Source organism: Suricata suricatta, chromosome 11 (genome assembly GCF_006229205.1).
Source record: "Suricata suricatta isolate VVHF042 chromosome 11, meerkat_22Aug2017_6uvM2_HiC, whole genome shotgun sequence".
Classification (NCBI taxonomy): domain Eukaryota; kingdom Metazoa; phylum Chordata; class Mammalia; order Carnivora; family Herpestidae; genus Suricata; species Suricata suricatta.
The window spans coordinates 62802627-62825846 of NC_043710.1; the positions used below are offsets into that span (position 1 = coordinate 62802627).

At 33.7% G+C, this 23220-nt stretch overlaps 1 long non-coding RNA gene across 3 annotated transcripts in view; it reads right to left on the reverse strand.

Moving 5' to 3' along the window:
• LOC115272228 overlaps positions 1-23220 on the reverse strand; it is a 73541-nt gene that overhangs the window by 49581 nt on the left and 740 nt on the right. For 2 of the 3 annotated variants that reach the window (XR_003900309.1, XR_003900311.1), the window contains exons 2-3: positions 6380-6482; positions 4839-5092 (exon numbers count right to left, since the gene is read on the reverse strand). This is a non-coding gene — a long non-coding RNA (uncharacterized LOC115272228). Of the gene's footprint in view, positions 1-4838; positions 5093-6379; positions 6483-15099; positions 15130-23220 lie in introns of those variants that run through there. The other variant, XR_003900310.1, reaches the window with a different exon arrangement.

The window sequence follows — 23220 nt, forward strand, 5'->3', positions numbered from 1 at the left end:
AAAAAAAAGCATTATATAATTATTAAGGGAACATTCCAACAAGAAGATAAAACAATTGTGAATAAACATGTACCCGACAAGAAAGCACCCAGAAACATAAAGCAGTTAATAACAAGCATAAAGGAAGTAACAAATGGTAATGCAATAACAATGGGGAATTTTAATATCCTACCTACATCAACGGACAGATTATCCAATATCCAAACAGAAAATCAACAAGTAAAGTGATTCAAGTGGCCTTGAATGACACATTGGGCCAGAGAGACTAAGAGATATATTCAGAACATTCCATCCTAAAGCAGCAGAATATACATGATTTTCAAGTGTACATGGAACAGTCTCCAGAATAGATCACATATGAGGCCATAAAACAAGTCTCAACCAGTTTAAAAGATCAAAGTCATCCTGTGCATCTTTTCTAACCACAATGGTATGAAACAGTAAATAAACCACAAGAACAAATCTGGAAAGACCACAAGCTTTCCATGGAGGTTAAATCGCATGCTAATAAACCCTGGATGGGTCAACCAAATAAAATCAAAGAAGAAATGAAAAAATTCATGAAGACAAATGAAAATAAAAACACAACAGTCCCAAATCTTTGGGATAGGTACAGCAAAAGTGGTTCTAAAAGGGAATTTTACAGCAATACAGGTCTACCTCAAGAAGCAAGAAAAATCTCAACCTAACACTGAGACTAAAAAAGCTGGAGAAAGAAAAACAAACAAACCCAAAACGATCAGAAAGAAAGAATTTACAAATGTTAGAGCAGAAATAAATGATATAGACAGATAAGAAACAATAGAATAGATTAATGAAACCAGGAACTTTTTCTTTGAAAAGATAAAAAAAAAATTGATAAACCTAGTAGGCAGATTCACCAAAAAGAGAGGGGGGAGTCAAATAAACAAAATCTAAAATGAAAGAGGAAAAAAAACCAATCAACAGCACAGATATACAAATAATTATAAGGGATTATTATGAAAAACTATATATCGGGGCGCCTGGGTGGCTCAGTCGGTTAAGTGTCCGACTTCAGCTCAGATCATGATCTTATGTTCCTGCATTGGAGCCCTGCATCAGGCTCTGTGCTGACAGCTCAGAGCCTGAAGCCTCCTTCCGATTCTGTGTCTCCCTCTCTCTCTGACCCTCCCTACTCATGCTCTATCTCTGTCTCAAAAACAAATAAAACATTAAAAAATTTTTTTTAAATGAAAGACTATATATCAAAAATTGGACAGCCTAGAAGAAATGGATAAATTCCTAAAAATATATAATGTCCCAAAACTAAATCAGGACAAAATAATAAATTTGAATAGACCAATTATCAACAAAGAAATTGAATCAGTAATAAAAAAAAAACCCCAACAAATAAAAGTCCAGGACTAGATGACTACACAAGCAATTTCTAACAAATATTTAAAGAGTTAATACCTATTCTTTTGAAACTATTCCAAAAAATAGAAGAGAAATTCATTCTATGAAGCTAGCTTTGCCCTGATACCAAAACTAGATAAAGACACCACCAAAAAAGAGGATTACAGGACAATATTCCCCCAATGAACAGAGATGCAAAATTTCTCAATAAAATAAGTAAACCAAATCCAACAATACATTTAAGAAATAATTCACCATAAATATGTGGGATTTATTCCCAGGATACAAGTGTGGTTCTATTTGCAAATCAATCAATATGATATATATCACATCAATAAGAAAAAGGATAAAACCCATATGATCATTTCAGTAGACACAGAAAAGGCATTTGATAAAGTACAACATCCATTTATGATAAAAACTGTGAACAGGGTAGATTTAGAACGAACATACCTCAACATAATAAAGGTCATCTATGAAAAACCAAGAGCCTACATACTCAATGGGGAAAAATTGAGAGCTCGTCCCCCTAAGGTCAGGAACAAGACAAGGATGTCCACTCCCACCACTCTTATTCAACATAGACCTGGAAATCCTAGCCACAGCAATCAGAAAACAAAAAGGAATAAAAGGCATCCAAATTGGTAAGGGAGAAGTAAAATGTTCACTAATTGCAGGTAACATATATTATATATAGAATATCCTAAAGACTCCATCAAAAAAATTATTAAAACTGATTAATTCAGTAAGGTAATGGGATACAAAACTTAGTATACAGAAATCCATTGCTTTTTTATGCACTAATAATGAAGTATATTTATTATTTATAAATAAATAAATAGCTAAGTAAAGCTTACATCAAATGTTCATAAGTTACTTTTCCCTATTGATCACTCTGGCAATTTGACAAAACCTATGAACTCTCCTTAGAGAGATGTTTTGAAGTGCATAATTTTTTTAAAAAAGCATATTAAATTATAGTTGCAACAGTATTTAAAATTTTGTGATGTACTAATATATATGGCTTTTTCTTATTTCATTAACAAAAAGATTTAGCATCAGGTCTGATAACTATCATAATTTTAAAGTAGTGATGAGTATAACTTATTTTGATATGTCTATAATGTGATATGAATATATCTATGATTTCTATTGGCATCGAAATCACAGTACAGCTAATATTACTGTAGTTTATCTTCATTTATAATTTACCGAAATGCTACACTTCATTTGGTAGTTACTAAAAATAAACATATAAATTTTTCTTAAATGCTTCAAGCTAACTTGTTCCTCCTCATCTGTATTGTGCTACAAGTAAACACTAAGATGAGAATAAATATTTTATGTAAGATGTTTTATTTTTAGTTCTAAAATTTGCATTTGATTCATTCCGTAGTTCCTATGTCTTCACTGAGAACATTCATTTGCATCATTTCAATAGTGCTTCATTTACTTTGTGAAGTCAAATATCTGCTTTATTATCTTTGTTTTCTAAACTCATCACTTGTATTACATTTTGGTTGACATTTGGTGATTGCCTCTGCCACTGAGAATTGGTTAAACTTCCTGGTTCATTCTGTGTAGAAAATTTTTAACTGTAACCTTAACATTTTGAATAGATGTGGTGACACCTTAGGTTTCGTTAAAATAGATGTTAGTTCAATAAAATTCCCTGTGAGTGTGATTCAAGTGGAATTCTACTTTCCAGCCTTTGCTGTGCTGATTTGGGTATATCCATGCATATGCATTTAAAGGTATAATGTGGGACTTGAGCTAGTGTATACCATATTTCAGTTTTCAAAGATCTGCTGTGCTTATTTGGATATGTTTCTGCATATGAGTAGCTCAAATATGAGCCCGAACCTGTGTTGGTTCATACAAAATATTAGGGGACCTTTTTCTTAAGCCTTCTCACCTCCAGGATTTCACTTTTCTACCAGCCACTTTTCCTCACTTAATGAATTTTTAAAAAGTTTCTTTATGATTGTTTTTGTCCAGATTGCTCCAGAATTCTCTATGAGTAGAGCCGTTCTTAGGGCAAAGCAATGAGTGAAAAAATAATACATAGGAAAATGTCTCACACTCTTTGTACCATGGAGTTTCTTTCTGCCCTTTTGTCTCTGGCATAGCCCAAGGCAAAAGAAGGCTGAAAAAAGGAAGAGTAAGAAAAAACTTGTATCTCTTGAAGGTCCGGCTCTCATGTTCCCTTTTCCTAGATACTCTAGCCAGAAAGCCAGAGTTTCTCTAGAAGCATTTGCTGACTTTCTTGCTACCATGCATTCCCACATTTGGTCCATTCTAGAGTCAATGAAAGGCAATATAAGATTTTTAAAAATAAAGACATTTATTTCTATATGTGCCATTCTTCAATTTTTGGCATCCCTCCTTAATCTGGCTACTATTGTTAACTTCTAACAACTTCTGAGTCTTTGGATTCTTTGTGTTTTATGCAGTTATCATCTGTGATTTATTTAGTTATGATGGATGTGAAACAAGCTATTGTAGGCTTGCTCTACTAACTTATTTGCTCAACATCAGAGTTTAAAAGTATTATATTTTAATGGATATATTATTGCATGAACATTGAAGGAAAGCTGTGTGTGTTTATGTGAGTGTGTGCATATAACTTTACCTATATCAATCTGATATAAATAATAAAAATTACCTAAAATATAGTGGAAAATATTTGCTTTTCTCCCTGCACCTGTTATATATCTGACTGAAAGAACAAAGAATTGTTTTGGAAGATTCACTCTAGAGAAGAAACAGATTATTATGAAGGGGAATTTTGCTCGCAGGAAATACAGTGGCACATATCACACTTTCTTTAATGGGACAAATGTAAAATTCCTAGATAGTGGACTCTTAACGTTGACATTGGCATGAATTAACTAGCTTCCAAACTAAGACGAAATCTTAAAGATTTTCCATCTTTTCTCTGCTTTGAGCATGTTTCTTTATAAGAACTGGAGGGGAAATTCACTTTATTGAAACAACATTTTTTCTATAGATAAGTCTTTTTTTTTAATTTTTTAAACGTTTTGTTTATTTTTGAGACCAAGAGAGACAGAGCATGAGTGGAAGGTGGGGGCAGAGGAAGAGGGAGACACAGATTCAGAAGCAGGCTCCAAACTCTGAGCTAGCTGTCAGCACAGAGCCTAGCGGGGCATAACACACGATCGGTGAGATCAAGACCTGAGCCGAAATCGGAGGCCCAACCGACTGAGCCACCCAGGCGCTCCTAGATGTGTCTTCTTTAAAGAAATGTGTATTCAAATTCTGTGCTCATTTTTTTAAATTGAGCTATTTGGTTTTGTTGTTGTTGTTGTTGTTGTTGTTGAGTTGTAGGAGTTTTTATGTATTATGGATATTAACCTCTTTAAGCTTAGGCCCTTTTGTTCTCAGGAATTCGTAATGGTGGGAGGTAGCTTTGTCGAGGAAATAGTTCTAGATTTTGGTACCTTCACTTTTGGATTAGATTAACACCTCCTTGCCAAATAATGTTTCTTCTCTTTCTTTCTTCTCATTCCTTTCCTTATTTCTCTCTTTTTCTCTTCTCTTTTTCCTCCTTCACCCCCACTTTCTTCTTTTCTCCTCCTTTTCTGAACTTCTGTTTAGTATTCTTTTATCTCTGTCTGTCTTCTATCTTTCCCCATCTCTTCATCTCTTCCAGCCTCCCTCCTTCCAGTGGTTACATAATTTCTCAGACGATAACCTGTATTAAAGTAATGTTTGTAAAATCTAATTTACATGTAAACGGCAGAGATTTTTTCTTTTTCCAATTTAAAACCTCAACAGAACAGAGTATGAGGGGTAAGTCTTTTTATAATTATGTGCAACAAAGAAAGACCTCAAAAACATAAAATGTATTAATGTGCACACACACATACACACACAATCTATCAAGTCCATTGAAAAATTTAAAATATTTTGAAGCCTAAGTGTAACTAGCAAATAATATAGATATAACAATAATTATATACTTGCAACCCTTGGCCTAATTATACATTTAAAAATTTTCCAGTCTATGCTGAACTCTAAATCTGACTATTTAGATGATTTTGTTTTTGTTCTGTTTTGTTTTTATTTTACATCATGTATATCTTATTCTTAATATGTATGAGCATGCATTTTATAACATGAATCTACCCAAATCATTATATTTCACTGAAGTTATTTTTTCATCTTAAAATATCAGAGTCAAAAAACATTTAAGAGATTATGGCATCTTGGTACCTTAGTTTTTAGTTGGGGGCAATGAAATTTAGAAACAGGAAAATAAACTACTTTTTTTGCAAGAAAATTAAAGTAGCACAACTAGTGATAGCACCTGGTATTCTGATTCTGAATTCAATGATTTTCTTGTGACATGTCAAAGTTTTTCTATGAATGAGTGAGAATCCCAGAGTTGACTAGAAAGTTTTGTCCTATTGTAAATTATTTTTGTTAATGCCATAATTGGTCTCTTTTTAAAGTCATGTCGTGTATATACTAAAGGCCAGTGCAATTCCTTCTTTCTTCTATAAGTGAAGGGGAGGGAACCCACTAGGTTTATCTTGTTATTTTAATAAAAATCATTTATTAAAGCCTTTAAAATACCTCATCTATTTCTAAAAGACCATCGTGTCTATCTTAGTTAAAACCTTGCTTTTCATAATAATGTTGGTTGTACTGAATTATGTTAGCTCAAGAACAATAACAGGTTCCAAGAAGTGGCCAAGCTCTTCACTGGAAAAAAACAGAGTCATCCTTGGAAATACTGATCCTAATCATAAACACCATGTGTTCACTCAAAACACTAATTAGGCAAATAATCTATGTTTACAATTAGGTTTATCATCTTGCTTACTATAAGGAAAGAAATAAAGTTAGTAGAAGACCTTAACTTTGGATAAATTTAAATTTAAATTCAGAGTTACTCATAAGCTCTGTGACTTGGGCAAACAATACATCTCTCTGAGCTTTGGTTCTCTCATCTATAAACGGGGATGATAATTCTCACCTTCTTGATGCAGATGAGCTAGTCTATGGATATCCTTAGACAAAACAGATCGTTACCCTCCACCCGTGAATGTTAAGTTCTTGCTCTAGTCTCTGTAGAATATCTGTAAATAATATTAGAGAACAATGTCTTTTATTGTATAATATCACTGCCAAGTGGGCATACAATAAAAACCACTACATTACAAATCATGACATATTTTCTTTCTTAAATCATTCCTTGCATCTGTCCCATCATCTCTTTTTCCTTTCACACACTGGCTTGGATAGAATCCTATTTTTGCTAGGTCTTGCCATTTCCTACAGTCAAGTTACAGCCCAAACTTTCTTGTCTCCATGGCTACATCTAAATCCTGCCCTGGAGAGATTAAATGGAGATTCATTAGGCTGCCACATGCCTAGACACATTTCCTTATCCCTAGAAGAATTTTTATTATTAAAAAACGACTAATTGTTAATAATCACTTGTTAGAAAGCATGCACAAATATGCTAGGATTTAATTAAGCTGAGCAAATAAAAGGCAGATTTTCAATAAAGGAGAATTAACTATTTCCCTATTAATTTATTTAAGAAGAAAAAAGAACTTCTGCAAAAGATTCCTTCTAATTCTGAACGCATTTATTATTAAACTTTGAATACAGTTTTCCAAATGCGGTAAAGAAAAATATAAAAATTGTATAGCATCAGTTTCTACAACTACCTGCTCTTATAATTGGGTAGGGTACAGATAAGGCAGTATAATTATGATTTGGGGTTTGTGTGTACATTTTAATAATAAGTACAATGTAAATTATCCTTTATATTTCATAAAGCTTTACAGTTTTTAAAGAACTTTTAACTTAATTATTATATAGAGTAGCATAATAACATTAAGATAAATAATATCACTAATTTAATGAGTATCAGAGACTGTGACTTGCCAAGATCATATAGTGGCAGAGCTAATAAGAATTAGAACTGACTTTCAACTTTGTCTTTCTGATTCCATGATTTTAGAGCATATCACACAGTGCATTGTAAACATCTCTTTATGTTTTTTCCTCACCCTAGAACTTGAACTTCAAGGGACAGCATTCAGTTCCATATTCAAGTCTATAAACCTTGGTGCTGAGTACAATGCCCAATACATGGTAAATATTAAATAATGTATTCTGGAGATCTAGTTGAAGCTCTAGTTCTTATAAACTTTACTCTCCAAACCTGTTTCCTCATCTGTAAAATAAAGAGATTAGGCAGGATGATCTCTGAGACCCTGCTGACTCAAATAACTCTTTATTCTCTATCTTGAAAGTGAAGCATCAGTTTTATTAGTCTTAGACCAAGTTATAAAATTCCTGTAGTATGGTCAACAGCATCCAGAAAGCAGTTTTCAAGACTCATCAGAAGTCCTATCTAATAGTCCTTAATATGGTACAGATCTGTACTTCTTCAAGGGTCTGCTATGGTCTAACTCTCAGATAAATCATGGAAATATATTTTGTAAGTTAAAGAAATAAGAATAACAGGAATATTTCTTTACATAAGGAAATATTTAATCTAAAATAGAAAAGGGTAGAGTAGAAGAGGCATTCCATATGGGATGGTAGCTGCTAGATACAAAATCATTTGTTGGAACCTAATTTGTTTGATTCCGCCAAAGTTTGTCCCTAAAAAACATATATCAAAACATTTCTAACTCCTTGTCCTGGTTGTAGTATCACATTGCTTTTCCTATAAAGACAGCTTTGTCAGAAGGTTGGAGGTCTCCGGAGATCCAGTCAAATAGAACATCATGGGGAGAGATTTGGTGGATGCATCACAAAGTGATTTTTCATTAGGAAATTCAGTATACAACAATCTCTTATCTAGTTCATTTAGGGTCATTTAGCATCATCTGGGTTGGCAGCTAGAATCCTGAACATAATATGTGCATGGCCTTGTATGACCTCACATATCCTTTCTGGGTTCATGTGAGACAGAAAACCCACTCATAATCGGCAAATGCTAAGCCCCTCTAATAATCTATGTCCTGTGTATCTCACTAAGTTTGTGTTAAGAGCAGTGGCATTCTCCAGGTAATAAAAAAAAAAAAGAAAGAAAAAAGCTCACAAATTGTAAAGTGTCATCATAAGAACTAAATTCTCAAACTACCACACCAAAATTAGGAGAGAAGGATCTATCAAGAGAGAGATGGCACCTGAAATCTGCTTACAAGGACAAAAAACCGCTACAGCCATACCGTCAGGGAGAAAAGAAAACACCCATTTTGAAACACACCCAGAATGATCTTTGTAACCAAGTCATAATCCAATAAAAAGGACTTTGTAAAAAATGTGACTCCTAATCCGTATTCCAGCTGGAGGGAGGGAATTTCTCCTCCCCCCCTGCCCTGAGAGCCTTCTTGCCTTACATAAAAGGAAAACAAAAATAAACAATAAAGCAAAAGATTTCAAAGAAATAGATTGAGAATACTGGACCAAGGGAAGGCATTACAGGGAAGGGAAAAACTGGACCACTGCAGAAATTATAGAAAGGGATAGTGAAATCCAAGACCCCAAGACACAGGTCAACTAAAAACCTACGAGTTAGTCAGAATATTATAAAAATCTTCTTACCAAAGCCTATTTATCTCAGTTCCTATTACCCTATACAACATGTTGGTCTTCCAGCAACAACTTCAAAAAATATAAGGTATGTGAAAAGGATGGAGAAAATACAGTTTACATAAAGCATATGAGAAGCAGACTTAGATATGAGACAGATGTTAAAATCATAAGACAGGGGGCACCTGGGTGGCTCAGTCAGTTAAGCCTCCGACTTCGTCCCAGGTCATGATCTCACATTCATGGGTTCGAGCCCCGTGTCGGGCTCTTGTGCTGACAGCTCAGAGCCTGGAACCTGTTTCCAATTCTATGTTTCCCTCTCTCTGCCCATGCCCGCTCATGCTCTGTCTCTCTCTGTCTCAAAAATAAATAAAACAATAAAAAAATATTTTAAAAAATCATGACAGAAAATTTTAAATAACTATGATTTAACAAATTAAGGACTTTAATGGAAAAAGTAAATGGCATGCAAGAACAAATGGATAACATAAACAGAGAGATGGAAATTCTAAAACAGAAGCAAAAGGAAATGGGGGGGGGAATGCAGCTCCTAGTACATTGCTCCATTTCAATAGGCAAGAGTTCTAGCCAAGATTTGAGCAAGAACGTATTAATTTTGAAAAGAGTAACAGTAAGCACTGATGCCCTGAGAGGATAGGGTGAGAATTTAAAATTAAATATGTGAGGGAGAAAACTAAAGATTGTATAACTCTGTTCTTACCATCTAAGCTTTGGGCTCAGATGTGCTAAAATGCTTTTTCTGTCATTAGCCATAGTAGTGCATGGAAGACCTCAGTAGGAAGGTTGACTATGCTGAGCTGGCTCCTGTGACAAACTGAATCTCAGAGTGCTACATTGGTGTGGCCTGATGTGCATAATGGTTGGTCCTGGAATCCAGATACATTTAAAAATTTTTTTTTAATAAGTGACAACTTTTATAGCTATTTTCTTTTACTGTTCTTATTTATTTTAGAGAGAGAAAGAGTATGAGCAGGGGAGGGTCAGAGAGAAAGGAAGACACAGAATGTGAAGACAGGCTCCAGGCTCTGAGCTAGCTGTCAGCACAGAGCCTGATGCAGGGCTCAAATCCACAAACCGTGAAATCATGACCTGAGCTGAAGTCGGTAGCTTAACTGACTGAGCCACCCAGGCGCCCCAGCTTTTATAACTATTTTAAAAGCATAACAAATTTTAAATCTCATCATGGGAGATTTTTGCTTTTCCTAAGACTTTTGTATAAGACTTTTCCACTGCTCATGGAAGATATTTAAAAGTCATTAAAGGGACATTGTTGATCAAGAACCTTTGAAAATTAATGATAAAGAGGAAACAAATAGAATTGAAGTTTTACATTTTTCAGAGACATCTATCTAAGAAATTTCACTTATTTAAGAAGATTAATTATCTCATTTTAAATTTATCAATCATAACACCTTAAAGGAAAGCAAGCTTTTTTTGAATTAGCAAATTTGATTCAGTGTTATCCTCTCAAAAGAATGCCATTCATTCAATAGTTGTGGCTATAATGACATCCTTTAAGAAGTTGGATCCAACCTCTGAAACATATTTTCAAAAGTATTCTAAATTCCGGTTTTATACAAAGAAAAAGTAGAATGTATAATCTTACTAAATATTGCATTGCAATGTGCAATAGGAGACTCTCAGAATATCAATAGGTGAATTAAATAAAATACCCTAGTCCTTAGATGAAACAAATGTTTCTTGTACAAGTATTTCCTTAAAAATATAAAAACATGTTTCCTTTATTAATCAACCTAGTAGTTCAGTAAGGCAATTCCAATATAACTAAGGAGTTTTTTTATTTAAAATATATTTTTCTTAGGCACATGTATTTCACAATTCCTGAAAACTAGCATGGTCTGGGACAGAGAACTAAAGTAACCCTTTATGAGTACACATTTTTTTTGGAAGTAGGATTAAACAGTATGACTAGATGCTTTAATAAATTATTAAACAAGTCAAAGAGATATGCAATAGGTTGAAGTGTTCCATTATGGACTGACAGACAATGATAGTTATTTAAGATATATAAAAACATTCTTTTTTCTATCAGTATTCAAGACTTACTATCATTTTCCTTATTCCTCTAAAATATTGTCTTATGTTCTCACACAGGCATATGCCTCTTAAGTGCCTAAATACCATAAATTGTATAGGAAACTAGAATAAGATATCAAATTTCCTAGTAGGATCCAGACTTCCAGTGTACTAAATACAAAGTTAAAACGAAAAAATTCTTTTAAAAAGGCAGGTATAAGTTTTGTTGGACACTCGGGGGAAGTAGTGATTCTTTCTAATTGGTCCTTGGTGTTAAGGTTTTAAGAAGAAGAAAGAGCAGATCATTTTAGGTGAAGGGAAAAATATCTGTAGGAAACATTTCAGTGTGATTTTTGAAAATGTTGATATAGAATAAAATATGGGACAAGAGTCCAGAGTTAGGTTGTGATCAAACATGTAGAATGATAGAGGTTTGCTTAGAAATTTGGTCTTTGAATCTCCCAGTGAGTAAAATAATGGTTAGATATGGAGAAATTTGAAGACTAGTTAGAAGAGAATTTAGGAGTGAGACTGGAATCTAAACAGTAAGGATGGAAAGGGGTTCACAGATATGAGGGAAACAACGTCAGAGAAATCAACAGGATTTGCCAACAAAGTGGATATAAAAAGATGAGAGAGGAAAAAGTCAAAAATCCATCTGAAGTCATGAGCCTGAATGGGTATTTTGACAATTATACCACTAACTTAGTCACCAGAAATAAATGGGAAAAAACAGCACAACACGGATTTATTATTGAAAAACTACTAGAGCTTCAACTATTTGCAAGTCCATATGCTCCTTGCTTGCAACTACTCCACACTCCTCCCTGCTCCCTAATTCTCCCATCCCCTGACCGCCCCAACTTAGTTTTTAATAACTGTATTTTTATCACATCAGTCTGGAAACAAAACCCAGCAACTGTGCTGTTGATGAGAATAGACTTGACTTGGGGCAAGACAAGGGTGTAGAACCCATTGTTTTTCCAACTAAAACTGATTTATTCAGTACCAAACAAATGCGAAAACCCCAAGCTTGCCATTATGATGTTTCAAGCTTTGATGGGGCAAACAGTGGGCACACCGTAAATCTGAGAGATTCATGAAAGGCCTGAATAAGCTCTCCCTAAATGCCAGCTGCCTAAAAACTGAAGATTGTTGTAGGCTTCCTCAGAAGAGCCCACTGAGAAAAAACAGCTAAGGAAAACTCGAGCACTGACTGCAACTTTGATTATATTTCCCCACCAACTGAGCTCATGCAGCAGAGGGCAGAAGCCTTAAAATCTTGAGTTATTAAAAAATGTTTTAATGTTTATTTATTTTGAGGGAGAGAGAGATAGAGTGAAAGCAAAGGAGGTGGCAGAGAGAGAGGGAGAAACAGAATCCAAAGAAGGCTCCAGGCTTCAAGCTGCCAGCACAGAGCCTGAAGAGGAGCTTGACCTCATACTCATGAACAGAGATCATGACCTGAGCTGAAGCCGGATGCTTAACCAACTGAGCCACCCAAGTGCCCCAAAATCTTGAGTTATTTAAAAGTAAAACCTCTACTGAAGTCACTGGCTTACTGGCAAGATATATAGACACAGAGGTGATTCTTAGGAAGTCAAGCTAAAAATTAAAAAAAAACAATAACTGTGGGAATAGACATCAGTAGCCATAGTAGACAGTTTAAGTACAGTTTAAGTACAAATTGAAAAACAAAACAAAAAAACAATTTAGAAAAATAAAATTGAATCTAGATTCACTACAAAACATCTTATTGATATCTGCATTCAACTCAAAATACTGAAAAATACACAAAGCAAAACAAAAACAAAATAAACAAATACAAAACACACACACACACACACACACACACACACACACACAAAACAACAGGAAAAGGTGACCTATCCACAGGGAAAAATGTGGCCAATAAAATCTGTGAATTGACCAAGAGGTTGTGTTTAGCAGACCATGACTTCAAAACTTCAAACTTCTAACAGGTTGAAATAACTAAAGGAAAATAAGACAATGATTCATCAAAATAATAATGTCAATGGAGAAATATAAATTATAAAAAAGCATCAAATAAAATTATTAAGTTAAAAGGTATAAAAACCAATAGGAAAAAATTTGCTGAATGAGCTCAACAGAAGATTTCCAGTACTAGGAGGAAGTATCAGTCATCTTGAAGACAGCAAAATGGAAATTGTCTAGTCTAAAGTCCAGGGATAAGAAATGGAATAAAAATGAATATAGCATCAAGGGTATATAGGACAATATCAAGTATGCCGACATATGTGTAATCAAGTACCAGTAAAAGTGGAAGAAGAAAAAAAGCTCAAAATACATATATGAAAAAAAACATGGTTAAATCATTCCCAAATTTGATGAAAAACATTAATCTATACATCCAAGAAGCTCTGCAAACCATAAATTAAGAGAGATTTATACTTAAATATAGAGAACAAACAGGAGGTTGCTGGGGGTTATGGGAGGGGGGATGGGCTAGATGGATTAAGGGCATTAAGGAACTTGGATGTAAATTTAAAAATTAATTTAAAAAAAGAGATTTGTATTTAAAGTCAACAGACTCAAGAAGCTAAAATCAAAATTTATAAAGAAAATCTTAAAAATAGCAAAAGAAAAATAACCTATCATATAAAACATGAACAACAATATAATTAATAGCAGCAGAATTCTCATTAAAATAATGAAAGCCAGATATAGTGGAATGGCATACAAAATGCTAAGGGACATCCCTGTTAGCCAGTCTATATTTATCATCAATACTCTTATTACAAAAAGCAGAGGAAACAAAAGGATTTGTAGGTGAAAAAAAACTCGGTGAATTTTCAGTTAACAAAATTGTCCTATAACATTAAAGGAAAACCTTTGGTTTAAAAGAAAATTTTAACAAATTGCAGGATTAACAAGAAGGAATGGAGAGCAGTGGAAATGACATATAAAAGGCATTTATATACTATTCTCATTTTTTTCTTAATTTCCTTTAAAAATATAATAAACTTCAACTTGGCTTTGTAACATGTAGATGAAGCATATGGGAAAATAGTACAAAGGAGAAAGAAAATGGAGTTCATTGCAGCAAAGTAGCAACATTATATCAGAATCAAGCTAGTATTAACTTGGAAGAAGTTAATACTATAAATAAAATAATACTATAAATAAAAATAGGGGTCCCTGGGTGGCTTAGTTGGTTAAGCATCTACTTTGGCTAAGGACATGATCCTGTGGTTCATGGGTTCAAGCCCCACGTTGGGCTCTAATAGCTCAAAGCCTGGAGGCTGCTTCAGACTGTATCTCCCTTTTTCTTCACACATCCCCTATTCATACTCGGTCTCTCTTTGTCTCTCAAAAATAAATAATCATTTAAAAAGTTTTTTAAAGAATGTGACAAAAATATAAGATGCATATTTTACTACTTACGGCAACCAGCATCAAAATATTTCAAGAGAAATACTTAAAATTTCAACAAAGGGGGTCACCTGAGTGGCTCAATCAGTAAGCATCCAACTTTGGCTCAGGTCATGATCCTACAGTTTGTGAATTCAAGCCCCATGCTGGACTCTGTGCTGACAGCTCTGAGCTTGGAGACTGCTTCAGATTCTGTGTATCCCTTTCTCCCTGCCCCTCTCCTGCTCACGCTCTGTCTCCTTCTCTCAAAAATAAATTAAAAATTTTTTTAATTCCGCAAAAAAATTAAAATTTTTTGTAAAAATATTGACTTATGACAAAAAAAGGCAGAAAAGACCAGAGACCCCAAATCTCAAAAAAAAAAAGCAATAGGTAGAAAACATACAGCAAAAGGCAAGCATAAATCTAAATATAATCTGATAAAAAGTGTTTATAAACCTACATCTATTTTGTGATTCACTAAACGTTCTCTCCCTAATATCCAGAACACAGCACAGATGCCTGTTCTCACCATTTCTAGTCCAGCATTTTTCTAGAGATTCTAGCCAGTGCAAAAAGCCAATTAAATAGCACTCAGATTGGAAATAATTAATATGCCTCTATCTACTGAAGAAATAATCTCATATGTAAAAAATATCCTAAGGAATCTAAGAAACCACTGAGTACCTGCGTGGCTCAATTGGTTAAGTGTCTGACTCTTGATTTCAACTCAGGTCATGATCTCACAATTCATGAGTTTGAGCCCCACATTAGCTCCATGGTGATGGTGTGCAGCCTGTATGGGATTCTACTTCTCCCTCTCTCTTCCCCTCCTGTGTTTACATTCTCTCTCTTTCTCTCTATCTCAAAATAAATAAATAAATAAATAATTTATAAATCTTTAAAAAAGTTAAACCACTACTAAAACTATTAAGCACACTCAGCAAGGTCACAAGATACACAATCAATATTCAAAAATATTAAATTTATTCAATATCCTCTCACCAAAAAAATCTGAAAGTTAGATTATCTTTGAAATATAATAAAAATATTTAGATAGATATAATAAAAGTGAAAGACCTGCATATGTAAAGTAAATAATCATTGCTTAGAAAAATTTAAAGTGGCACTAAAAATGCAACAAAATATTTTATGTGGAGATTAGCACATTCCATCATTTTAATGGGCACTTATTGTCTCCAAATAGATATATAGGCCCACTGTAATGCTTATCAAAGTTCCAGTGGCATTTTTGCTGAAAGTAATAAGCTCTTCCTAAAATTTGAATGATGAACAGATTGAACTATATAAAACAATTCTGAAAAAGAAGACTATAATTATAGGAATTATATAATCCAATTTTAAACCTCAATATCTTCAATGAAAGTCTCACAATTTTTATTAAAATCAATTCAAATGAGATCTAAGTATAAAATGTAAAACTATTAATCTTTTAAGAGAAAACATAAGAGGCTCCTGGGTGGCTCAGTCAGTTAAGCGTCCGGCTTTGACTCAGGTCATGATCTCAAAGTTCATGAGTTTGAGCCCCACGTTGGGCTCTGTGCTGACATCTAGCTCAGAGCCTGGAGCCTGCTTCAGATTCTGTATTTCCCCCTCTCTCTGATGTTCCCTTGCTTGCACTGAGAAGGAAAGAAAAGGCCACAAACTAGGAGAAAATATTTGTAAATTATATAATCAACAAAGGAATTGAATTCAGATTATACAAAGAAATCTGTAATCCCAGCTATAAGAAAATACATAATTCAACTAGAAAACGGGTAAAATACTTGAACAAACATTTCATCAAAATGAACATGTGGGTAGTAAAGAAATACATGAAGAAATAAACATCCGTAGGCACCAGAGGGAGGTGCAGATTAAGTGCTCAATGACACAGTACTACATTCCTGTTAGAATCTCTATAAGAACAATTCTACGTGCTGATAAGCATATGGAGCAACTGGATCTCTGAAGCACTGATGATGAAAGTGAAAATTTAGCTGCCTCTCTGGAAGACAGTGTAGTTGTTTATTATAAAGTCAAATATGCATTTACCACATCATCCAGCAACCCTCTCTTGGATGTGTACTCCAGAGCAGAAGTTGGCAAACTTTTTCTGTCAAGTGCCAGACACTAAATATTTTCAGTTTTGTAAGCCAAAAACTATGTCTATCACATAGTCATCATTTTTTGAAACATTTAAAAATGTAAAAAATCACTTTTCATTCATGTAAACATGCTTTCATTTAATGTAGGTTAATATATAGGTGTAGATTGGTAAATCACATGGTAAAAATTTATGTATTCAAGAAAACGTCAGATTGATTCCAAAGTAGACCCATTTTACAATAGTGTGTTGACCCCTACTCTACAGAAACACTTATCTTTTTATGTTTATTTATTTACTGTGTGAGAGAGAAAGAATCCCAAGCACACTCTGCACCATCAATGTGGAGCTCTACCCGGGCCTTGAATGCACGAACCCATGAATCATGAGATCATGACCTGAGTGAAAATCAAAAATCAGATGCTTAACCAGTTGAGCCCCTCAGACGCCCCTAGAAACCAACATTTATATTAACATAAAACTCTGTATACAAATATTCATACCAACTTTACTTATAATAGCCAACAACTAAAAAACCAACTCAAATGCTCTGAAGCTTTTATGGTCAAGCAAGCTACGGTGATCCATACACTGGACTCGGCAATAAAAGGAAAACAGAACCACTGATGTGCACAACAACCTGGATAGATCTCGAGATCTATGTTGAGTGAAAAGGGTGAACTGAAAATGTTACATACTATATGATTGCATTTATATAGCAACTGTGAAGTGAAAAAAATTATAGTGATGAAGACCAGCTGAATGGTTTCTAGGGGTTAGGGTTGTATGAGAATATAATGGGGTACCACTATGGCATTTCTTTGCAGTGATGGAATACTTCTATATTCTGACTGTGTGAATGGTTATGCTAATCTTTAGCTGTATAAAATTTTATAAAAAAATTTATAGAACTGCATTCTAAAAAAAAAGGTGCATATAAATATAGTGAAATTCAATAAGATGTGTACATTTGTTAATTTTAATGTACTAATGCCAATGTCCTAGCTTTAATAATTGTGCTATAGTTATGTGTGGAGTTGTATTTGAGGAAGATGGATGTAGGATACAGGGAATCTCTGTACTGTTTTTGCAACTTCTACATGAGTCCAAAATCATTTCAAAATTAGGAACCATTTAAAAGTGAAAAATAATGAGATTCTATTATATACTCACTAGACTATAATAAAAAAAATTGGCAATGCCAAGCACCGGAGAAAGTTAGGATAAACTAGAACTCTCCTATTTTACATATATTGCTCATGGGAATGTAAAATGAAACTTCTTTGGAATTAATTTGACACTTTCTTAAATAAACACACTATGTTGCCTTCTAATTTCACTTGTAGATATTTACCCAAATTAAATGAAAACATATGTTAACACAAAGAATATGCATAAATGTGTATGAATATACATAGGAGCCAAAACCTAAAAAGCAATACAAATATAAAACAACTGATGATGGATAAATATGACATGTAACTGCATAATGGAATACTACCCAGCAATATAAAGAAAAATTACATATTCATGAAATGATATAAATGAATATAAAATCATTATGCACAGTGAAAGAAACTGGGAACATATATTTCATGATTCCTTTCAAATAAAATTTTTAGAAGAGCAAAATCTATAGAACAGAAAGCATATGTGTTTTGCTGGAGGAATGAATCACCTAAAAACAAAAATGCAGAAAATTTTCTTTTTTTTTATGTTTATTTATTTTTGAGAGTGAGAGAGCATGAGCAGGGGAAGAGGCAGAGAGGGAGGGAGACAACTGAATCTGAAGCAGGCTCTAGGCTCTTAGCTGTTAGCACAGAACCTGACGTGGGACTCAAACTTACGAACTGTGAGATCATGACCTGAACCTGAGCCAAAGTCTGACACTTAACCAACTAAGCCACCCAGGTGCCCCGACAAGGAAAATTTCCTAATGACAGAAGTTTTCCAAAACATTGAGAAGATGGCTGTACAGATACATAAATTTACTAAAAATCCATCAAATTGTACACTTTAAATGAATACTCTTTATGGTATGTAATTATACACTTATAAATATCTTGTGAAAAAGCAAAAAACCTGTTAACATATGACACCATATTAACAAATTTAAAGAAAAAATGATTATGTCAATAGATACAAAGAAAAACTTAATATTCTAGACTATTCATAATCTTAAGAGGTAATTTTAATGAACTAGGAATATACTTAGTATCTAAAAGGTCCTATGAACGTGTAAGCAAATATATATGAGTAAGACAGCAGTAGAACTGTCTTTTGATTCATAAACCCAGTATCTATCTTGTCACCTTTCCTTGTTTCTTTTCCTTGCCCTGGTTTCAATCTTTCTGTCTGTATTAGTCAATATCCTTGGTTGCAAGTGACACAAATCCAACTTCACTTAGATTAGGCCACAAACAAATATACAAAAAATATTTATGTGTGAATATGTGAACATATACATATGTGTGTTTATTTGTACATAAACATATATAGCATGTATAATTGTGTGTATATACATACACATAGATATACATACATACATATATACATTACTTTCAATATGTGAATATGTGAATTTTACATGTTGGATATTCAATTCTATGAACTAATTAGGCCCTCTGATGTTTATCTCTTTTTTATTAATTACTCAGAAGGAATATTTTATAGCAAGCTCAGATATACTAAAATGACAAATATCAGTGCAAAATATAGAGCAGCTTAACTGAGTATTTTCATCTCTCCTTTTCATATAGCAAGACAAAGATATGAATATTAAAGAGTTTACTGAGATCACTTACTGTACTAACAAGGTCAATCAGATAGAAACATTGGCCAGGATTAGACCCAGGATGGACTAGCTCCAACAACTTTGTTCTGAGTCGGACCGGGCAGGTTCTACAAGTAGCCAGCTAGAATCAAAGCTTGTTTTAACCCATCCATTTAGATATGACCTATCTCCACTAATACTGGACATAAAAAGATAAATTCAATCAACATTGTTTTCATGAACTTTGCTGCCTGTTGGAGTATTACGTACCCACCTTTGGAATGAGTAGGCAGTCAAGCAACATTTCTACTGCCTAGGAGTCAGCATAAATTATGACTGTATAAAATGTCAGAATTTAAATTTACAAAGAGGAAAGGGCCTAATTTGCAATTTCTTTATCTCAGATATCATAATGCATCAAGACACCCATAATTGGTTTCACGTTGAATTTCATAACTGAAAGCATCTGGGCTCACTCCCTTGGTGACCAGTGAGAGCAATTTCTGAGGCTGGGACAAATTACCTCTTTAAGAACAACAGCAGCTGTCTCTGTGATCTATAAATGTGTCTTCCCCTTTAGCCTGGGAGAATATTCATGCCACAGAGAAGCAGAGACAAGGGCATTATGGGAGGTATGGCTCTTGTGGAAAACCAACTGTTCCCCATTTATCTTTTCAGTGGCCAATGAGCCTTTATGCACCATACAGCTGTTCCTTCCCATCCTCCTGATTAGACACACTTGCCTGCTGTATACATACCTGATCATTAGATACATTCATCAGTATGTGAGAAGTTCTTTTTTCACACTATTTTTCCTGTAACCTCAAGGGCAAACCACTTCCAGAGACTCAGTATATGAGAAAACATATTTGTAACTGTACTGAGAGTCAGGAAGAAAAATTCCTAGACCTGGACCTTCTAGGAGTATGTTATGTATTCTAGGACTGTAAGCTTAAAATAAGAGGAGTTATCTGGATGATCTTACCAGTCTAAGTGCACTGAATCTCTATTTTGTTCCTCCTAATTTTACACTAATAAGCTATAATTATTAGAAAAATTCCCATTATGTTTAATCAAAAATTGCAAAAAGAACCTTGCCATGTAAGTGTCTCTGAAATATGACTCTCTGGCTCCAATCTCTATGAGAAATTTAGGACAATTCTTCAAATTGCATATGAGAGTTATGACACTATGTTCTGTAATCTTGCCAATATATCATAAAATATCTTTCCCATTAATATTGAGCTTTTTCAAGCCTGTGAATTTTCCACATGTTTTTACTAAATTTAACAAGTCACTGAATATTAATTAAACCACTGCTACTTTTCCAACACCAAGATTGTTATTTTGGCAAATACAGAATAACTGGTAATCATTTCCTGCCCTCTTCCTGAACTAGCCTGTGAAAAACTAAGCTCATAATAAGATATAAGATTGAAATTCCCCCTCCCTCAAATCCTTCCATAAACTCTATGGTTCTAGTTAAATGAAATAGATAAGCATAAGATTCATGTACTTTCTAGAGGTACCTGAGTGGCTCAATTGGTTAAGTGCCCAATTCTTGGTTTTGGCTCAGGTCATGATCTCACAGTTCTTGAGTTCAAGTACCACTGGGCTCTGGGCTGACAGTGCAGAGCCTGCTTGAGATTCTCTCTCTCCCTGTCTCTCTACCCCTCCCCTGCTCACACACACACACACACACACACACACACACACACACACACACATACTCTCTCTCTCTCTCTCTCTCTCTCTCTCTCTCTCTCTCTCTCAAAATAAATAAATAAACATTAAAAAAGTTTCATGTCTTTTTTACTTCTGTGCCCAACAAATTACTGAGGAATTCAAGATATATTTCAAAAGTCAAAATTTAATCTAAGAGATTTTAGAGAGTAGAAACTAGATGTTTGACCCTCACACAAGACAATTTTATAATCAACTTATGGAGGCATATTTACATAAAGCAAAATTCTGATTAAAATGGGTACATTTTTGTGTATGGCTTGATGAATTTGGACAAATTTATAAAGTAATGTAATTACCACCCTGATAAGGATACCAAACATTACCATTACCCCAATTTCCTTATGACCCATTATTGTCAATTCCCTCCCTCTAGAACCCATCCCCTGAAGTCACTGATCCTCCTTTTTCCATAGATTTGACTCTTATAAAATTTTGTATGAATACAGTTTTCAATGTCTGGTATTAAAATTTTGAGACTCATTTATGTTTTCTGTATATGTCAGTAGTTCATTCATCTTTATTGCTAAGTAGTATTCTATTTATGGATATGACACATTTAGTTTATCCATTCACTATTTGATGGACATTTACATTGCTGTTCACTTTGAAGATGTTATGAATAAAGTTGCTATAAAAATTTAATGCAAGTCTTTGTGTTAAGATATATTTTCATGTAACTTCAGTAAATAACCAGGAGTAGAACTGCTAGGTCATATCTTAAGTACATGCTCAACTTTATAGGACAATACCAAATTTTTTTTCAAAGTGGCCATGTACTTTTGTGTGTGATATCTGCCAATGCTAAATATTAAATTGATTACATTGAATTTATTAAGCAAAAGCAATCTTCACTATCATATACTTTCTTAGCACATTTTTAAAGGAAAATTTGACTGATGTAATATTCATATTCTGGGATCATTTAAAACCTATGTCTTAAGCAAGATACATTTTTTTCCAATGGAAATTTAAATTTCTGATTTCACTGTAGATTTAAATTACCTTAACAATCTGAAGAGCAACTGAAAATTACTTAATGTCAAATTAATATTCATTTACAAGAGATTTCATATATATAAGTTCCCAAAACAAATGACATAGGGTTACTTTTTAAAAACTGTCCTTGGAATTCTCTTCAATTACTTATTTTCAGTTTATTTAATCTTTACTAATATCTTACTTTAAAAGACATAGCAATAAAAACTTATGCTTCCTTCTTCCGTCTCTATCAATTATAACTTTTTATTAATTACATAACTATTTTATATTGCCAAGGTTTATACCATTATAAAAATTCAATGATCAGAAAATGAAAATCTTATACAAGGGATGAACATGTTTGGCCCCAGGCTTCTTTATAGCAATTCTAAGTGTCTAAGGAAAATGAAGGATAATCTATCTCAGGGGCTTGGTTATGCAAATGGAAAGTTATAAATCAGACACTTAATGTGATGTGATCTCTGTGAACCAATCTTTAAAAAATCCAGCAAATTTCAAATTGCTGGTGAACACTGGCAGATTAAAAGATGAATGACGATGTCATGATGCATGGAGTAGAGTGGAACCCATGGAAATAGAGATCAAATGGCAATGAAGAATTATGACAACAGAACTGAGTTTAAGGTAATTTTAAAACCTCTTTTTTGATGCTGTTAGCTAACATCTTGAATATAATTCTCTTAAATTCTTACCACAGCTCCCTTTATGTAATAGCTAGCTATAATTTTTATATGTCTTACACTAAATTTATAGAAAGTTCACACTGCTGCCTAGGGGTAATACTAATAAGAAAAGACAGTGGGACACATTCAGAATCTGAAGGCAATGAGATAATATAGAAATAATTTATCTTTTGTATTTCATACAGAGACCTTTATACATGATGTTTCTCCCTCTTTAACCAAAACACAGCAGTACTTATAGAACACTGAAGAATAGAGCAAATGTATAGAAATAGGTAAAGAGGCCTATAATTCATATAGAAATTCAAGAGACCAAAATTACCCAAAAGAATCTTGAAAAAGAAAAAAAAGAAAAAAATTTGAAGAACTCCTACTTTCCAATTTCAAAACTTACTACAAATCTTTAGTAATTAAAACAGTGTGATACTGGCATAGGACTTGACAAATATGGAATGGAATGGAGCTCAGAAATAAACCATTACAGTCATGGCCAATTAGCT